Source organism: Mixophyes fleayi, chromosome 1 (assembly GCF_038048845.1).
Source record: "Mixophyes fleayi isolate aMixFle1 chromosome 1, aMixFle1.hap1, whole genome shotgun sequence".
Classification (NCBI taxonomy): domain Eukaryota; kingdom Metazoa; phylum Chordata; class Amphibia; order Anura; family Limnodynastidae; genus Mixophyes; species Mixophyes fleayi.
Window position 1 is genome coordinate 427,772,195 of NC_134402.1, and position 19,151 is coordinate 427,791,345.

At 39.7% G+C, this 19,151-nt stretch overlaps 1 protein-coding gene across 4 annotated transcripts in view; it reads right to left on the bottom strand.

Annotated features, from left to right (window-relative positions):
* The window catches only part of GHR (growth hormone receptor), a 316,411-nt gene that overhangs the window by 153,902 nt on the left and 143,358 nt on the right, over nt 1-19,151 (bottom strand). For 2 of the 4 annotated variants that reach the window (XM_075184050.1, XM_075184056.1), the window contains exon 4: nt 417-483. The exons of the other annotated variants lie outside the window; for them this stretch is intronic. The gene's annotated coding sequence lies outside the window, so the exon portion shown is untranslated. The remainder of the gene's footprint in view (nt 1-416; nt 484-19,151) is intronic. 4 annotated transcript variants of the gene reach the window in all.

Sequence of the window (19,151 nt, forward strand, 5' to 3'; positions counted from 1 at the left end):
TCCAAAAAGGGTATATTTATACACAGTACAGTAGCTATAAAATTATTCAGTCCTTTGGATTTTTTTACATTTTAATTTGTTACATCATGGCACACAATTGGATTTTTTTAGGAATTCTCACCACTGAACAAAACAAAATCCTCTGATATATTAGTAAAGCATAAAGCTTTTCTTATATTACATTGTGGGGGTGATGATGTCATACTGTATCAGGTTAATTTGCCATTTTCTCCCCAGTAGTTATCTCCAAGGCTAACAAACCAAAGCAATGTAGTGACACTATATACTGTATACTGTAGTATCTGTTACTATTTGCAGATTGCAAAGCAGTGGAAGAATTGATTTTCTAAGTCACCATACAGGATCTGTGCCAACGTGTGATTTACACATATTTAGTTCATGAAAATAATACATACCCTACATCCACAGTCTGGAGATAACGCTGTCTGGATAGTGTGGCAGTTTCAAGGTGAGATCACTGTCCTGCAGGAAGAAAAATAAGTAAATGACATAATATTCCCACTATATGAAAATAAGCCCATCAGCCTAGCTGGGGACTGTATGAATATAGTGACTTTGCTTAGAAATATAATTAATCCTGAGACAAAAGTTCAATAATGTCATGAAACTGTTGTGGTCAAAAGTTATATATGGGATAACACACGCCTTACTGTACATTATATGGTTATTAGAAGTCACTAAAGTGCATTTAAAAGCAATAGGTTAGGTACACACTGAAGAATTTTCTGACTGACGTGTTATCTACACGGTTGTACCAAGGACTGAAGGTCTGATCGGACGGCTGATTCATGCGTACACACTGACACGCTTTACCTTCAGATCTGTGCTCTTCATCTAGTCGTTTAGAGAATGACACCACATGTCCTTACAAATTTTGTTTGCTTCTGTGACTCTGAAACAAAAGTTTCAGTCTCAGAACGATCCAACAAACTATTCTATCTACAGCACTTTCTACATTTTAGTCACCGGGACATGTTCATTGTTGGTATCGGCTGAAAAGGCCAGGGGTATATTTACTAAACTGTGGGTTTGAAAAAGTGGAGATGTTGCCTATAGCAACCAATCAGATTCTAGGGCCTGATTCATTAAGGATCTTAACTTGAGAAACTTCTTATTTCAGTCTCCTGGACAAAACCATGTTACAATGCAAGGAGTGCAAATTAGTATTCTGTTTTGCACATAAGTTAAATACTAACTATTTTTTCATGTAGCACATAAATATCAACTTTAAATTTCAGTGTACAAATAAGCTGTCAAGTATTTGTGTGCTACATAAAAAAACAGTCAGTATTTAACTTATGTGCAAAACAGAATACTAATTTGCACCACTTGCATTGTAACATAGTTTTGTCCAGGAGACTGAAATAAGAAGTTTCTCAAGTTAAGATCCTTAATGAATCAGGCCCCTAGTTATCATTTATTTAGTACATGCTACAAAATGATAACTAGAATCTGATTGGCTGCTATAGGCGACATCTCCACTTTTCAAACCTGCAGTTTAGTAAATATACCCCCATGACTCTGTAAACTCTATGGAGAACGTGATATGTGAGTGCATACACACGACATGGGAAGGTGATTGGAACTAGATTATTAATCAGTACAACCAAACTAATTAAAAGACAACCGACACTTTGGAACGATTGTGATTACACACACTAATGCGATATGTGGCCGAGCGGTCGTTTATCGGGTGATTGGCTCGATAATCGGCTGAAAAACCTCCAGTGTCTACCTAGCCCTTAGACTGTAGACTGAGGATTTTTAAACAGGTCAGATAAATTCAAGGTGACATCTAGTATCTCTATTAATTTACAGTAGGTGGTGCATTAATAATAATTATCCTTATAATACACAAGATTTCCAAACACACAATGAAGAAACAACATCAGAACTCTCCAATTATAATGTATACATATATTATTTACCCCAAAAAATTATGCACACTGTATATTAACATTACTTGTACTTTATAAATATGTATAAAATATTGTCACTTGTAGTTTCACAACACCTGGAGAGCCACAGGTTGGCCAGGCCTGATATAGAGCATATATAATGTGCAGGAGCACATAACTTCTGAGCGGTAAGTACAACTTACTGGTATGACTGACCAGGAGGAAAATATATATCCCATCTAAAAAGCTCTCCCTTTTGCACATAAAGGGAATGTACCATACTTGCCAACTTATGGCATGTATGATCCGGCAGCCTGCCGGGGAAGGTGGGCATGCAGGGGGGCGGGGCTCAGAAAATCGCGTAATTTTGGCCCCGCTGAGATTCCCGGTTAATCGCGGCGTTTTGGACCTAATTCTGCCCACTTCACTAGGAAGTGGGCAGATCAGGGAGATTGCCACACTCTCCCGGGAGTCCGGGAGACCCACACTAAATGAGGGAGACTCCAGGACCGTCTCTTCCATTGGGCACGATGGGCAGGTGCCCGGGGGCCCTGTAGGCAAGGGGGGCCTGTCCGAATCCTAAAAAAAAAAAAAATGTTGTTTTTTTTTAAATACTTACCTTGCGGTCACATCAGCGGTGATCCGGCTCCCTCCCTGGTCCCTTCTTCCGTGCTGTACTCGCAGTGAATGCTGGGGGTGATGTCACGCCCAGCATTCACTGCAACCACAGCACGGAAGAGGGCAGAAGAGACTCAGCGGTGCGGAAAAAAGAAGAGGATCGGACTTAAGGTAAGTTAAGGGGGCCCCTATATATATATATATATATATATATATATATATATATATATATATATATATATATATATATATATGTATGTATAAAAAAATAGTGATTATATATATAATCACGTTTTTTTTTTTACATACATATATATTTTTTTTTACACACACACACTATTTTTATATATATATATATATATATATATATATATATATATATATTTCTTTATTTTTATCTTTTTTAGGGGCCCGGTACACTGCATTGCCCGGGGGCCCATGAAGTAGGTGGCCCGGGGAGACTCCTGGACATTCCGGGAGAGTTGGCAAGTATGGAATGTTCCCAGGATTGCCTAATCAACCCCCATGTTCATTATCTCAGAGTCACAAAACTAAGTGCAATAATGTAGACACTAGGCAATCTTGGATTTCTTTTACTGTGTTGAGAACTGTAAATGACATGCTTAACATTAAACTGGACAGCACGGTGACACAGTGAGTAACATTGTCACACAGCCCTGGGAACATGGGCTCGAATCCAACCAAGGTCCTGTATGTGTGGAGTGTGTATGTCCTCCCCATACATAGGTTTCCTCCATGTGCTGCGGTTTCCTCCCAGAGTCCAAAAACATACTTGAAGATTAATTGGCTTCTGAGAAAATGGACTCTGGGGACTCATGTGAATGATTACGCATCTGCTGTACAGCGCTGCATAATATGTTTAGCGCACAAAAAATTCTTACATCCAACTCTAAATGAGACCCAGAGTAAGTAATAATAACAGCAGAGTGTCACTGAATAAAGAGCATGACCTAAGGGATGAGAGATCCTAAGGTTTGGTCAATACCTTAAATCTAGAGGGATTCAGGCATAACCATAACAGGGGTACACCCAGGAGGGGTTTCCAGGTGCCTGGAAACCCCCTCTCAGCCTTGGGCACTGTATGCTTTTGGTGGCTTGCCCCGTGTATATGATGGGGATAGGAACTGCCTGTGTATATAATGGGGATAGGGAGAGTTGGAGAGCAGCCCAGCACTGTATTATAAACATGCCCCCATGCATGCTGGTCAGTGGCGGCATGACTTGGAAACCCCTCTCTAGAAATCCTGCGCTTGCCCCTACATAATTTTAATACATGATCCTGACAGTAATGTAATTGCTTTATTATCCCACACATGTCATCCACTACATGAAGGCGTTGCTTTGACTATACATGGATGAGGTGTCTACTAATATTTTTTAATTCATGTTTCCCAGTGAACAATACAATTTTTTTTCTACTGCCTTCTGGACTAAAAAACAATTGATGAATTAATGGCACGACCCTGGGAGTGTGACCACACCCACGGTTATATGGACCTAACATGACGTTACTATAGGTTCCTTTTGGAGGGGGTGTGGCTATACACTTTAAACACTAGTATAACAAAAAAAACTGTGCTAGTATGCCACACTTGGCTACTCTTCCGGAATCCCTGGAAGGGCTCCCGAATTTCGGGGAGTCCTCACGGACTCCCAGAAGAGTAGGCAAAGCTCCCACATTTGCTGAAATTCACGGCAGCGAATGGAGGGGACGGGGCTCAATAGTATCACTAAGCTCCGCCTCCTCCATTCAATGCCATGAATTTCAGCTTTTTATAGTGGTGGAGGGGCTATGGCGACGCGACAATGTCACCACGCCCCCCTCCTACCCCTTGTCACATGACTTCTCCCCCGACTCTCGCACATCTCAGAGCTTATAGTAAGCCAAGTTTAAGCTGTGTCCAGCTGCCTTTTCAGAAAAGCTCAGATGGGATGTCGAATAAGAAGAATTGTGGTTTATGGAGATGTTCCCATGGATCACAGTCACTTACTACAGGAAAATGCACAAAGGTGTTACCAGAGATTGAAACGTTGAATGTGAAGTGTTGGTTTCTGGGAGAGGTAAAATTACAGAGAGGTTCAGTACTGAATAGAAGCCTGCAACGATATTAATGTCTTATGCTAGGTACACACTACAGGGTTTTCGTCCAATAATGGGCTCAATCAGCCGACATACGACCGCTTGTTCAAAAGTCGGGTCAGTGTGTGCAGGGCCACCTTAACTACATTATGGGCCCCGGGGCAATGCAGTGCACCGGGGCCCCTAAAAAAAATAAAAAATATATATATATATATATATATAGTGTGTGTGTAAAATAAATATATATGTATGTAAAAAAAAGGGATTATATATATATATATATATATATATATATATATATATATAAAATCTCTTTTTTACATATATATATATATATATATATATATATGTATATATATATATATATTAATATAGGTGCCCCCTTAACTTACCTTAAGTCCGACACCCTTTTCTTCTTTTTTCTGCACTGAGTCTCTTCTGCGGTCCTCACGCCCAATATTCACTGCGAGCACAGCATGGAAGAGGGGACCAGGGAGGGAGCCGGATCGCCAGCTGACGTGTCCGCGTGACCGCAAGGTAAGTTGTTTTTTTTTGCAGGATTTTTTTTTTCAGCGCTGCCTCGGGCGGGCCCCCGTGTCTGCAGGGCCCCCACCCATTGTGCCCAATGGAAGAGATGGCCCTGGATGGTCGAAAGTCTGCCCAAATGGACGATTGTCGCCTCATTCGGTTGGTCGTACCGTTTAATATTTGCGTTCCAATCTCGTTTCCGTTATGTAGTGTGTATAAACTTCCGACCGATCCACGACAATCCTCCGATACTTCCTCGACCTGGGAGGCGTGTGTATGTAAATTTTTGATGTCTGTCCCAGTACATGTTTGTATAGATGCATATTGCACCTGTCTGGCTGCAGACCATTACACTTGTATAAAGCAAGTGTGTTATTACCCTTTGCGTCTATGTTGGCAATGTATTCATATTTACCCTTTATAGACTTTAACCTTTATAAACTATTAAAGTTATATTAACCTTTATTAACTAATATTTGTGAAATACCCAGAATAAACCACACAGAGTTCATGCAACATTTTTATTGCAGGAAAAAAAGTACAAACATTTTTACACACACACAGGTGTCTGAAAGATCTGTGTGAGACGTGAGCACGCCCATACGTGCTCAGAGAACCAATCAGAGCGCAGAGTACTGCAGAGAACTATTTCAAACAGGTTCCTCTGTCATTTTATACAATCAGACATGGGCGTTCGTTTCTGCTGTGGACCAATCAGCGATGATGCACACCGAGAATGGAGCATTCCATTACATACGAAGAGATTTTATTATTAGTGAATATTCATTGCATTGCACTTTAGCAGTTTAATGTTTTTCTAAATTTTATGTATATTACTAAACTTCTATTTTATATGAATGAATGAAGAGACAGTGTTGCCTTCTCTTTTATGCAGCTTTGGGTGTTAACTATAGTGAAAGTTCTGCCCCTTTAGGCTAATGTCTTTGGTATATGCTTCAGTGTGTACGAAATTAAAATTATTGCTCACGACAAGATGGCTGTAAAAAGTCGCTAAACGGGACGTCCTAAACAAGGCTAGTGTGTATGCAGTCCATGGACCGAGCCATCGGAACATCGGTCGCATTTAAAATCGCTCGGCATAAAAAGTTGGTGGAAAATTCTGTAGTGTGTACCCAGCTTTAGTATATTACCAACACTAAACTAATCAGACAATCTGGAGGCCATTGCACCTATATACTCACTCTGTTCTGGTGTTATATTAGCCAGTTGTAAACTACAGAAAACACACAGCAACACAATTGTAAGGTAATATTTAATCGTATGAGAGATGTTTGCTTTGTTCTGTAACTTTTAGCAGCACAACATAAGACTGCTGTAGGTTCCCCTGTTATAATTTCCTGGGTGGTAGTGCAGACAAAAGCATTTCAAATTGTCTTTGACCTTGTCAGAGTGACTTGTTAACCGAGCCTGACGGAGGTAATGATTTTTTTTTTCTCAGTTTAGCTTACAGCACTATGAGAAAGGTTGGGGATATACAGGTGCTAACTTGGTAAATTAATTTATTTTATTGCAAACCCTACTGTCCTAGCCGGCAGCCTATTGATGTAGTCGTTTGCCAGATATGTGAAAGAGGCGGAAAAAAAAGCAGAATCACGGTCCTGCTGTAGCTCGCTAAAATGGCTTTTCTTCTCTGCTACTTCCTAAGGGCGTAAGTCCCTAGGAATTATGTTTAATTATATATAATGGTTAGCAGGAAGCCTAAGAGAGTTACTGAATCAGCATCGTAGTTAGTAGCGGATTAGTTTCTTGGAAGCGTTAAATTGGTTAAAGTGTTTCTGCAAGACACAATTAGTCAAAGGGACATTACTTTTTGTTAATTTCAATTTTAATGCTTATTAATATCTAACGTTATTTCATGTGCTCTTTAAAGTCATTCCACTAAAGCTGCTGCCAATGCTATTGTATCATTAAACCGACAGAATTGTGTGACTTTAATTTGAGATTATTGTAAATTGTTGATGTTGTTTTGAAAAGAGGAGAACACTGTATCAGTCACATGGTCAATAACCGCTCAACAAGAGGCGAAATTACTGGTGTCAATAGAGGTGCATGATTGTGAATAAAATCTAAGTGTACATCTTAGTAAAGAAGAATTACAACTAAAATTAAACTTTGTGTGGAGTTCACCACTAAAAGGAAATACAAAGATTTACATAGGTCAGTCTGAAGATACCGCATAGATAGGGCCTAAGGGAAGGCTCCAACAGCCCAGCATTGAGAACACCGCTACCATTCTCCTGATTCAAACATGCAGTATTGTTGTTGATACCCCAAATCTGTGAACTTCCCATTTAACAAAGGTGTTGTTTTGAAGGAGAAAGGATTGCAGAGCTAGACCACTGAAGCCTTCTGGGAGACCTGTCGGATGAGGATAGAAGTGTACTCATGGCATACTTGCCAACCTTTGAATTGTGAATTCCAGGAGATCCCGGGGAAGGGGGAGTGGTTGGAGGGTGGGAGGGGGCGGGGCGCGGTCAATAGCGTCATTTTGGCCACACACCCGTGACAAAAACTGCATTTTGTCGCGGGTGGCGGGGCCAAAATGGTGCGATACACCGCGAATCGCGGCATTTTGCCGCTCCCGGGAGACCTATCCGGATTTCGGGAGTCTCCCGGTAATTCCGGGAGAGTTGGTAAGTATGACTCATGGTAAGTAAACTTGTTATACTTTCTCTTATCTTAGTGAACTCCACCCAAACACTTTCTTTCCTTTTCGCTGCAGTTTTCCTTAGAGCTGGTCATACATGTGGAGACTAATTTGGGTGTTTAAGACCAAAAGGGGTACAAAGCAAGGCATGCAGGACCAAAGCAAACATCTGACTGTTGACTGCCAGTGCCTACAGTCTAATCTAAATAATTTAATTGTGCCTCTTAGATTCCAACCGTTAGCCCAAGTGTTACCAAGCTGGAAATCTGAGAGTTAGCAGGTTAAACAGGCACCAGCTATTACTATAAGGACATTGTAAGGCCAAGGGGATTGCTCAGTGTGAGCTCTTATCCAAACAGGGTTAAACAGCGAATATAACTGGAACTTTCCTTAATCATAAAGATGAAAGAGCTACTTGACCTCCTAACCTCCGCAGTTCATAATCTAAACAGGTAACTGGAGCCAAACAGAAGCAAATAATAAAGGAATTCAGTCATTAGACGTGTTGATTCTATTGACAAATGAGTACAAGCTGAAGCAAATTACCTATCTTCCTGAATATAATGCTGTTCTATATTTAGTAGGTGCAAAGAGTTAATTCGGTACATAATGAAACCTCAATGTTAAATCCTTAATTATCCTATTTCATTACACAAAGCACCCACAAGTGAACAGCTGCCAAACCAACACGTACAATAAGAGAATGTATTATACCTTCTGTCTGCTGGCAGACCTCCCTCCTGGAAGTGTACAGTTTACATTGCTGACTCACAGCTTTTCCTGAATGTTTTCACAATCAACTAAATATCTGAGACGTCTAGTTTGACACTTTAGGCTATTTTCTAGCACTCTTAATTAATCTTGGATATTGAAATCAAATTCAATCATCTTTTACAAATTAAAAAGAAGTGCCTGTATTGAACCATCTGCGGAAACTGAATTTACCTAAAATCTGTAGGTTTCCAGAACCCCCAAAAAATACAGTTTGGGGCTATTCCTGTTTGAGAAGTATGAAATACTATGCTAAGTACAGCAATGTGCGGGGGCTGGCTGGCAAATTTTAGCCCGGGCTCAGCAGCTTATTGGGAATATACTAAAGAAAGAAAATACTTCCCAACTCTCTGGGAGACTCCCGAATTCCGGGCAGGTCTCCCGCTTCTGCCCACTTTCTAGTGAAGTGGGAAGAACAAGAGCTGCAATGACGCAATTATCAAAGAATCACGTCATTTTGGCCCCTCCCCCGCAGTAAATTGACGCGCTTGCGTCACTACGTCACAGGGAGATCCCGGAAGGGCTCAACAAAGAGTTGGCAAGTATGAGGCAGCCCAGTGACCCAGCCCCAGTTAGCCCACTATGGGACGGCCCAGGGTGTAGATGCCCCCCAGCCTAGCCAACGACTGACAATGTGTTTTTGTTAATCTCTAGAGAGATTAAAATTGTAAATTGAAAAAGTATCACAAAGTAAACTGGATGCATTGCAAAATGAGTCTAGTAAAAAATTCACAAGTCAATGGGGCTGATTCAATTAGCCGATAGCTTCCATAATATACTCACAGCTATGTTTTTGCACGCCAAATGGTAATGAAAACATCGCAAATATTTGCTACCACCCCTATGTGGTGCAAACAAAAGTGAGCGAAGATTATTACCTATAACATCACGTGAAACATAGGTGTGAGGATAATTAATCACCCCACTATGTCTATTGTCGGTAAGAGAGAAAATATCTTCTTGAACCACGGACGGTCCTAAGGTCATGACCCGGAAGTGGGCTTAGTCATAGTTGCCAACTGTTTTGTTGAGCTCTACCTTCTTGATATTATCCTAGGTTCTCATAATAACATAGGGGCAAGCATAATATTTTGACAAGAGAGACCCAACGCATCATGTCCTACCTGAATCCTGGACAGGGCATCTTATATACTCTCCCAGAAACACCTAAACCTTATAGTCCATTCAAAAACCCATGCTATGTGGCTTCCATATTGTTTCGTTCACACACCATGACAGAACTCAAACGGTATGAACTATTATTTTCTGGATAACTACAAGACAATCACAGCATCACATCAATATATACTTTATGCACAACAGACTTATGTTAAATGTATATTTAAGTTCTGACAATTGCCTGAAATATATTTGTATTGTATTTGCGTGGGCGTTAGCAGCAGATGCTTTATACACAGCAACTGTCACGGTTTTAGGCAGGAGATGGAAGCTACTTGCCAGTATTTGAACTACTGAGCTAGTAGTCACGGAGTCTAACACACCCCTGGTGACTCCCAGAATACTAGGAGATCTCCCTGACTCCTCAGAGAGTAGACTAAGCTTCCGGACTTGTGTCTTGTCTCCTGTTTTACGAACTACGCTTGACCGGTGTGATGACACGACCGATGTGATAATTCAGAGGACACTAGCCATCGCAGGGCAAGGGTGTATTGACCAGGACACCTGCTGAGCCTCAGTCACAGTGGTTCACTACCTCATTAAAGTGCTGTGTAAGCAAATGTAAAACAGATGCACACTACAATACAAACTGTGTACTACTACTACTACTACTACTACACAAAGCAGTAAATAAGTGATTGTACGTACGGTAAAAATAAAAAAAAAGCTTACACAGTGAGCACACGTCCTCCTCTCATCTTTATTCAATAAAATATGTGCATGCCGCCTATAACATATATTCAGACCAAAGCAACATAATACATTTGTATGTGCTATACAAATAAAATATATTCTTTATACAGGGAGCAAAGCAAAGTAATAAAGTTCATTGGGCAGATCAGGACACGTCCCTTTTGTAGATCAGGACACGCCCCCTCTGCAGCGCGGCATAATGTTGTTGCCTTGTTTGTCTCCACCAAATGATTTTTCAAAAGTTGGAAAGTTTGATCTTATATTTATTGTTCTTATAGTGGAACATTTTGTGGGCTGACTAGGGCTACCATAACATTCAATTTACAATAATAAAAAACAAGACACTCATGGCACCTTTAAGTTTCCTGAGGCCATAAAATCTCTCCCCCCCCCCCCAACTTGGGACTGTGCTGGAAAACCCAGGACCCATCAATGACCCAGGTCTAACCCAATTCAATGCACTCAGTAGGAAGTAGTGAATTACATAGTGCCTCATGCCTCATATATATCACTGGTTTCTAGTGAATGGATCAGATGACTTTAATAATTATTGCTTCAGCCCACAAAGGTCGACCTACAATGTGTGTTTGGATGGATACACTTACAAAGTTAATTTTCAATCAGTGTCTCTCGTGAAAATGTACAATTTCCTTGTGTAGTTTCGACACCGGATTTCAAAGGAAAAATCTTTGTGTTTATAAGAAACAAGATTTAGCTGTTCTGTCACTCCTGAAGGTCAACAACAAAAGAGGTTTCCCTGGTAACTCCGGTTGACTTAGCTGCGATTTCCTGTTCATAGGGGTTCTCTTCAGAAGCCAGCGTTTCGGCTCAGTATAGCTTATGTCACCTCTCCAGGAGCAATCCTGACTTCACTACATGCCAATTTGTCTCTTGCATGTAACCAGTATTTGTGTTTGAAGTGTAAAACATATTGACATAATTTAGGTTTAAAGGAAAATATACACTGTTTATGGGACTATTGTAACTTTGGACAATTGAGTATAATTTATCCTGTAGTAAGTTATGACCAGACTTTATTGCAGAATTTACCAGGTTTTCATTTATTGGTTTACTGCATTGAACACTCTTTTTTTTCTCATTATACTTATTTTCGGGTGTATTATATCAGTAAATTTCTAGATACAGCTACATTAACGGGGTCAGTGACAAAATTCAATGAAAAATATAGAGGGCTCTAGGCACAATAGTAGTTTAGTGTACCCCTCCTCACATCGCCAATGCCCCCCACACAATATACCAACAGAGCTCGAAATATGATAATAGTAGAAGTGACCTGAATATTATATAACCATGGCTTTCAATACCGTCCTAATTATATACCAGCATTATCAGAAATGTTATACCAGCATGTCCTCAATGTTATGCCAGCATTGTCCTTAATCTTACACCAACATTGACCAATGCTATGCCAGCATGGTCTCTGTATTATACCAATGTTGCCCAATGCTAGCATTGTCTCTGATCTTATACCAACGTTGCCCAATGCTATGCCAGCATTGTCTCTGATCTTATACTAGCATTGTCCAATGCTATGCCAGCATTGTCTCTGCTCTTATACCAACGTTGCCCAATGATATGCCAGCATTGTCCCCCCAATCTTGTACCAACATTGCCCAATTCTATACAACCACTGTCTCTGTATTATACCAATGTTGCCCAATGCTATGCCAGCATTGTCTCTGTATTATACTAACATTGCCTAATGCTATGCCAGCATTGTCTCTGATCTTATACCAACGTTGCCCAATGCTATGCCAGCATTGTCTCTGATCTTATACCAACGTTGCCAATGCTATGCCAGCATTGTCCCCCCAATCTTATACCAACATTGCCCAATGCTATGCCAGCACTGTCTCTGTATTCTACCAATGTTCCCCAATGCTATGACAGCATTGCCCCCAATCTTATACCAACGTTGCCCAATGCTATGCCAGCATTGTTTCTGATCTTATACCAATGTTGCCCAATGCTATGCCACCACTGTCTCTGTATTATACCAACATTGCCCAATGCTATGCCAGCATTGTCTCTGATCTTATACCAATGTTGTCCAATTCTATGCCAGCATTGTGTTTGATCTTATACCAACGTTGCCCAATGCTATGCCACCACTGTCTCTGTATTATACCAATGTTGCCCAATGCTATGCCAGCATTGTCTCTGATCTTATACCAACGTTGTCCAATGCTATGCCAGCATTGTCTCTGATCTTATACCAACGTTGCCCAATGTTATGCAGCATGGTCTCTGATCTAATACCAACGTTGCCCAATGCTTTGCCAGCATTGTCTCTGATCTAATGCCAATGTTGCTCAATACTATGCCAGCATTGTCTCTGATCTTATACCAATGTTGCCAATGCTATGCCAGCATTGTCTCTGATCTTATATCAATGTTGCCAATGCTATGCCCTGATATTGTTGTCCCTGATTTTATATCAGCATTTCCCCCAATGTTATTGTAGCATTGCCTCTTATCTATTCCAGAATTGCCCCCAATGTTTTTCCATCATTGCCACCAAAGATTATATCAGCATTGCCCATCTGCTTCTATCTCAAGCTGGTGATCCCTCTAATTACTCTGAAATATTGAAGCGAATGATTGTGCTCATCTCCCGTGAGGAATTAATGGAGTTACATTTGTGAACAACAGTAATAGCTCTGTTATTCAAAGTACCACTAATTTCATGTTTGATGGTCCTTTAAGATATGCAGAAAAAGAATGAAGAGTCCAATAAACTGATTTTATTGCTTCGGTTGTCTTTTCTGAATAAAACATACAAAAGAATCCAAGTTACTTACATATGTTATTAGATATTTACCTGTTAAGTTAAAAGTTTTTACTAATAAATATGTATTAATAACCATTGACCTGGAATTCATCTATATTGTGGTTTGAGCAGATGCATGAGCCTTCAAGTAAAAAAACTGTATCTAATAATAAACAACAACATAGACAAATCCTGAAGACACATCCCATACAACAGGCTTATTTCTTAAGTGTTACAAAAAATAAATGCAATGTAAAATTCAAGGCATTAGAGTGTACACTCCCGCGATCATCGCACCAAAGCACATCGTATTGTTTGATTTGATTTTACAGACTTATCACTATCAACGATGGAATGGTGTTGGGCAAATGTGGAAGTGTGTACGCACTCACGACCAGTCTTCAGCAGATGGTTGTGAGAGATGAAGATCACAGATCTGAAGGTAAATTGTGTAGGTGTATACACATAAATCTGCATGATCATCGGGATATTTAATCGTTGGTAAAATCGTTACAGAAATTGCATCTGCAGTAATTAAAGTAAAGACCTATCTTGTCTTAGGTTGAAGGAGTGGTTTCCAGGTACACATGAATTTCATAACGAGAAGGAAAAAAGTGGAGAGGGAAACAAACTCTTACATTATAATATCTATGTTGTAAAAGTGTAATAACTGGCAGGAATTAACCTTTTTAGATTTTTGCCCCGGAGAGTTTTTGTTGCTGACAATGTCACAGATTTTTATTTTTTTTATTTTTACAACACACAGGGCCGGCACTACCATTATACAAACCTAGGCTGTTGCTGGACATAAAGTGACTCTGTATTCCCATCCAGGGTTGAGGAGAAAAGGACGCAGCTTGTTATAGTGGGTGTGTGGTACCTGGCTCTGTTGTCACAGTCATAAGCCAAACTCCCACATTGCAAATGTACAGTGTAGACAGTCACATAAGTACCATTTATATCACCAATACCACAAATACCAGTGCAATACAGGCAAAAATATATAAATTAACTCAGCTAGTGCCGTAGGTCATCTTTAATATATGACTATAATTAAATTTATCAAGGCTCAGTCAGCCAATAAATCAATACTATATATAGACAGTCATGCAGAACACTTGATGATTCATAAGTACAATCTTCAAAAAGATGAGACTGCATTAGTATGACTTGTCAGCTGGAACTGTAGTCATGTAACATAATAATAATAATAATAATAATAATAACAACAATATACATATATATATATGTGTGTGTGTATATATATATATATATATATATATACATATATATATATATATATATATATATATATATATATATATATATATATATATATACACACACACACACCTATATGTGGATGGCACTATATGAATTCTTTGCCGTAGATACAAACAATACATAACTCTCCATTCTAACACTTTAAAAGGAAAAACATAGCACACAACTAGTGTTGTATACAGAAAATGCACATTTTCTCTTGTGCTTATTGGAAAAACTGACACAGAACACATGTCAGCAGAGAAATTACTATATAACTCATAACTCAGCTTATAGTACAAAGCCAACGTACCCACTAAAACGTACAACACAACACAAGATTATTATTTTGTAACAAAACTGTTATTTTGTTGTAGATGTTTTATCATTCATGTTTTATCATTTCCTGCACTGTGGAAGACATTGTAATGTTTTTCTTTTGTAATCATTACTAGACACATTTCATTGGGGAGTGAGACTAAGCATGATCCTTGTTACAAGACTAAGGGGTATAGTTACTTTAAATGCGGGTTTGAAAAAGTGGAGATGCTGCCTATAGCAACCAATCAGATTCTAGCTGTCATTTTATAGAATGTAAATAAATGATAACTAGAATCTGATTGGTTGTCATAGGCAGCATCTCCACTTTTTCAAACCTGCAGTTTAGTAAATATACTCCTAAAAATGGCCCTTGTTAAGGTTGACAATTTAATGACTTATCCAGTGCGCTATATCTCCCTATAGTTTCCAAATTGCATCTACAATTTCCCAACTGTAACTAGGTTTGTAAAACCATGTTATTATTGTTCTTTATTTCCATTTCCTCCATGAGTTCCCCAATTTGAGGTGGTTGTGAACTGAACAACCTGTAGTCACTCAGATAATCAGAATATTCAGAGACGCACAGTTTTTTTAGCAAACCCACGGTGTGATGCTCATTATGTCAAATCGGGAGAAAAGCCCCTTAAAAGCAAGACCATCAAAATCAAAATGTCCCTTAGGAGGGTCTTCAGGTTTCCCTTCCCCACAAAGCTGGGGAAAGCAGCTGTATCCCAGGGTTCCACAGAAGTTTGGCCCAGGGTCCAGAAACCCCAACGCGGGAGGGAGCCAAAATCTTCAGGACAAGAGAAGCTGATGGCCACACTCCTCCCTTGGATAAAGAGGGGACCATAAGGGTCCCGCCTGCTACCAAACCCAGAACCTGCCATAAAACAAGTGGGGGGATAAACAAGTAAGAGGAATAAAATAAATAGTGCCTGGCAAGGCCTCAGCCTGTTCATTGGTAATACAACAAAATTATCCTGCCAAAGCCAAGAGGCCGGGGCAACTGAAAAAGATGTGTTTAAAAACCAAAGGTCCACCTGTGTATGTGCCCATGAGGATCGGCATCCCGCCTTCTACCCTGTGAAGCCGATCCTCACCTCGGGTAGGATATCATACCAGCACATAGGCAGAACATACTACTTCCGATGGTCTCATGGGAAGAGGTGAAATGTCCACTTACGCGACTGTATTAGAGAGGACAGGGTTACATGTGACATAAGACAAGTTGGAAGCAAGAGTCCTGGGGGTCATTTATTAATGGTAGGCAATATCAAAGATTTTCTATGGATTTTTTTCACAGAAAATATTTTCTCTCCTCAATTTATCAAGAGAAGTTTGCTGGGGCAGTTGAGTGACACTCAGCGGTAAGAAGAATTTTTGGGCCATATGCACATGTGTGAGCCGGCTGGAACCCAGGACTTGGGCTTCCAGTTTCAGCTTTGTTAAATAAATAAAAATGTTAAAAAAAAAGGTTTTAAAAAAAATGTTTAAAATAATTTAATTGAACAGGAGCATTCCGATTCAAAGATATTTCAATAAAGTCTTTCCTTATGTATTCTCATCTGCTATCCCCATTTTGGGGTTAAACACTTAATACATCAAAAACATGAATGTCTCTCTATGGTCAATAGGGAGCTTTAGAATCAGATAAGGTCCACCAGCAGCACACAGTAGTTATACAAGGGTCTTGTCAAACTGACGAGGGAAGATTCGGGGGCCTAATAAACCTCTGTATGAAACAAAGTTATTGCAGTCAGCTTGTGATTTAAGGGTGTGTATGTAATTGGGGGGAGGGGGGGCACAGCTCATAGTCAGTCATCAACGTAAGCACAAAGACCCCCATGCCATACAGAGTATTCATTATCATCACACAATCAACTACAGTAGATTACAGTTCATATACAATACACATTTGTTTTATTAACTCGAAAGCCTTTTTATTTTCAATTCAGTTTCCTGGAGATTATGTAATCCATACTTGATGGCGATCTAAAATGGTTAATGGCATAGTGCCCGAAATTCCTGATTACGCACTTCTCTTGCAGGGGATTCCACTTTGATTGAAGCCATGCTCTAGCCTCATAGCAACAACAATCTGGAGCTGGGTGTGATAGATTGATGACAAACAGCTGCCTGTACATGTTGAATACTTTTAGAACCCAATGTGCTTATTCCTCTCACCATCACATTGTTCTACATAGATCTAAAGATCTGATGTTACAGATTATCACATCTAACTATAGTCATTAAGTGGAAAAATCTAGAAAAAGGAGATGTGCATGAATCGCCAGGTAAACTGCTGATTTTCAGCAATTTACATGGCAATTTGCAACTCACCAAATCTATAAAATACAAATTACCATGTAAATCACTTGTTAATAACGTCAATAAAATCACCAGATATTTTAAAATCAAGATTCTGCAGTATAAGGTCTAGAACAGGGAAAATCTAGTAAATTGCCACATATATCACCAAAAATGATTGGACTGGTTTCAGGCACTCGATGAGTGAGGAGAAAAATCCAGTGATATCGAGAGAGGATTCCTTTAAGTAAAAGTAAGTTAAAGTTAACAGATGGTAGTGTTCACAAGAACAAATGAAAATATATCATACTTGCCAATATTGGCAATTAGTGTTCCGGGAGATCGGGGGGAGATGGACGTGTGATTGATGTTAAGGAGGCGGGTCCAAATGACGTGACCCACCTCCTTAACATCAATTTTGTGGACCAATTACAGCAGGGGGCGGGGCCACAATGACACGCGATTCGCAGCATAAGCCCAGCCGCTGCCACCTTACTATTGAGTTCTTTGGGAGTTTTGCCCGCTCTCCCGGGAGTGCGAGGGGACTCCCAGAAATTCGGGAGCCTCCCGGACATTCCGGGAGAGTAGGCAACTATGAAATATACTTACAATGAGGCTCATTTAATACAATTGTGCAAGTCCAGCTGTAGCCAGAAACAAACATAAGCTCTCACGTGCCTGACTATAAACCTGGGACAAGCTGATATTAGAGTGGTTGTTACAAGTTACAGTACATAATGATTCACTGCACCATATTAGTAAAGAAGTTATGCCTAAGTTATGCCTAAATATATGAACATGTTGGTCCAAGGAGACAACTGATGTTATTTGGCATTAAAACTCTGATGTGAAAAATTCAAAATGAATCCAGATATATTTTGTCCTTCCCTAAAGCATCAGTGAATAAACATAGCAGACATTCAGTGGGTTTTTCCCAAGAAACCCCTCCTACACTCAAAAAGCAGCAGTTCTGTGGTTTAGAAGGAGGAAGCTGCTTCTAGACACCTCCTCCTCCACCTGTCTGCATAAAAACACTATAACACAGTCTACAATCTAAGACTCATTTTTGTGGGGATCTGCTGTTGTTTTAATGCATTTTGGCTTCAACAAAATGGCCACCATGATTGTTCATACTTTTGGCTTTAGTGTATGGTTCTTACTTAAGGTATAGCTCTAGTTTCTCTGCGCATGCAGTAAAAATAAGTTGTGAAAATTCTGCATTACTTGACTGCTGAGAGTGATATGAGGCACTGGGTGAGTAACGGCAAAAATAATTGTGTTATGTTTTCTTCATTTAATTTGATGTATGGGGGAGATTAATATTTATGTTGTAGACTTGTATTACTAAGCAAGATATTGCATCATCCTTACATACTCTCCCGGAATGTATGGAAGACTCCCGAATTCCAGGTAGGTCTCCCAGACTCCCACATGAGCAGGCCATTATCCCGCATCCTACCCACTTTCTAGTGAAGTGGGCAGGAAGGGAGCCTCCATAAGGCGATTCACTGTGCATCGCGTCATTTTGGCCCCGTCCCCACAGCAAAATGACTCTTTTCCAGGGCCAAAATGACGAGATTCGGCATCCTTTGTCCTCACACTTCACCTCCCCTCTGAGATCTCTCAGAGGCAAAGAGTAGAAAGTTGGTAAGTATGTTACATTATATTAAATTGGTAAGAGGTTAATATTAATGTGTTTTTTTAATGTACAGCGTACTTTATGCCTCATTCTTTAATTTCATATATTATTTATGATACGAAATTACATTTATATACATTGTATATTATTATTTGTATTATTATTATTACTGCAGCTTGGGATTTTTTTAGCCTTTTTTCCCAAAACCAAGTCTTTGGAAACCCACCTCTAGAAATCCTGCTTTTGCCTCTAACATTATACTTTGTCTTTTTTAAAACATTGCTGAATTCATCTAAGGCAACTTTTATTATTGCCAGGTATTGCCATAACTTTTAAAGTAAAATAAAAATAAT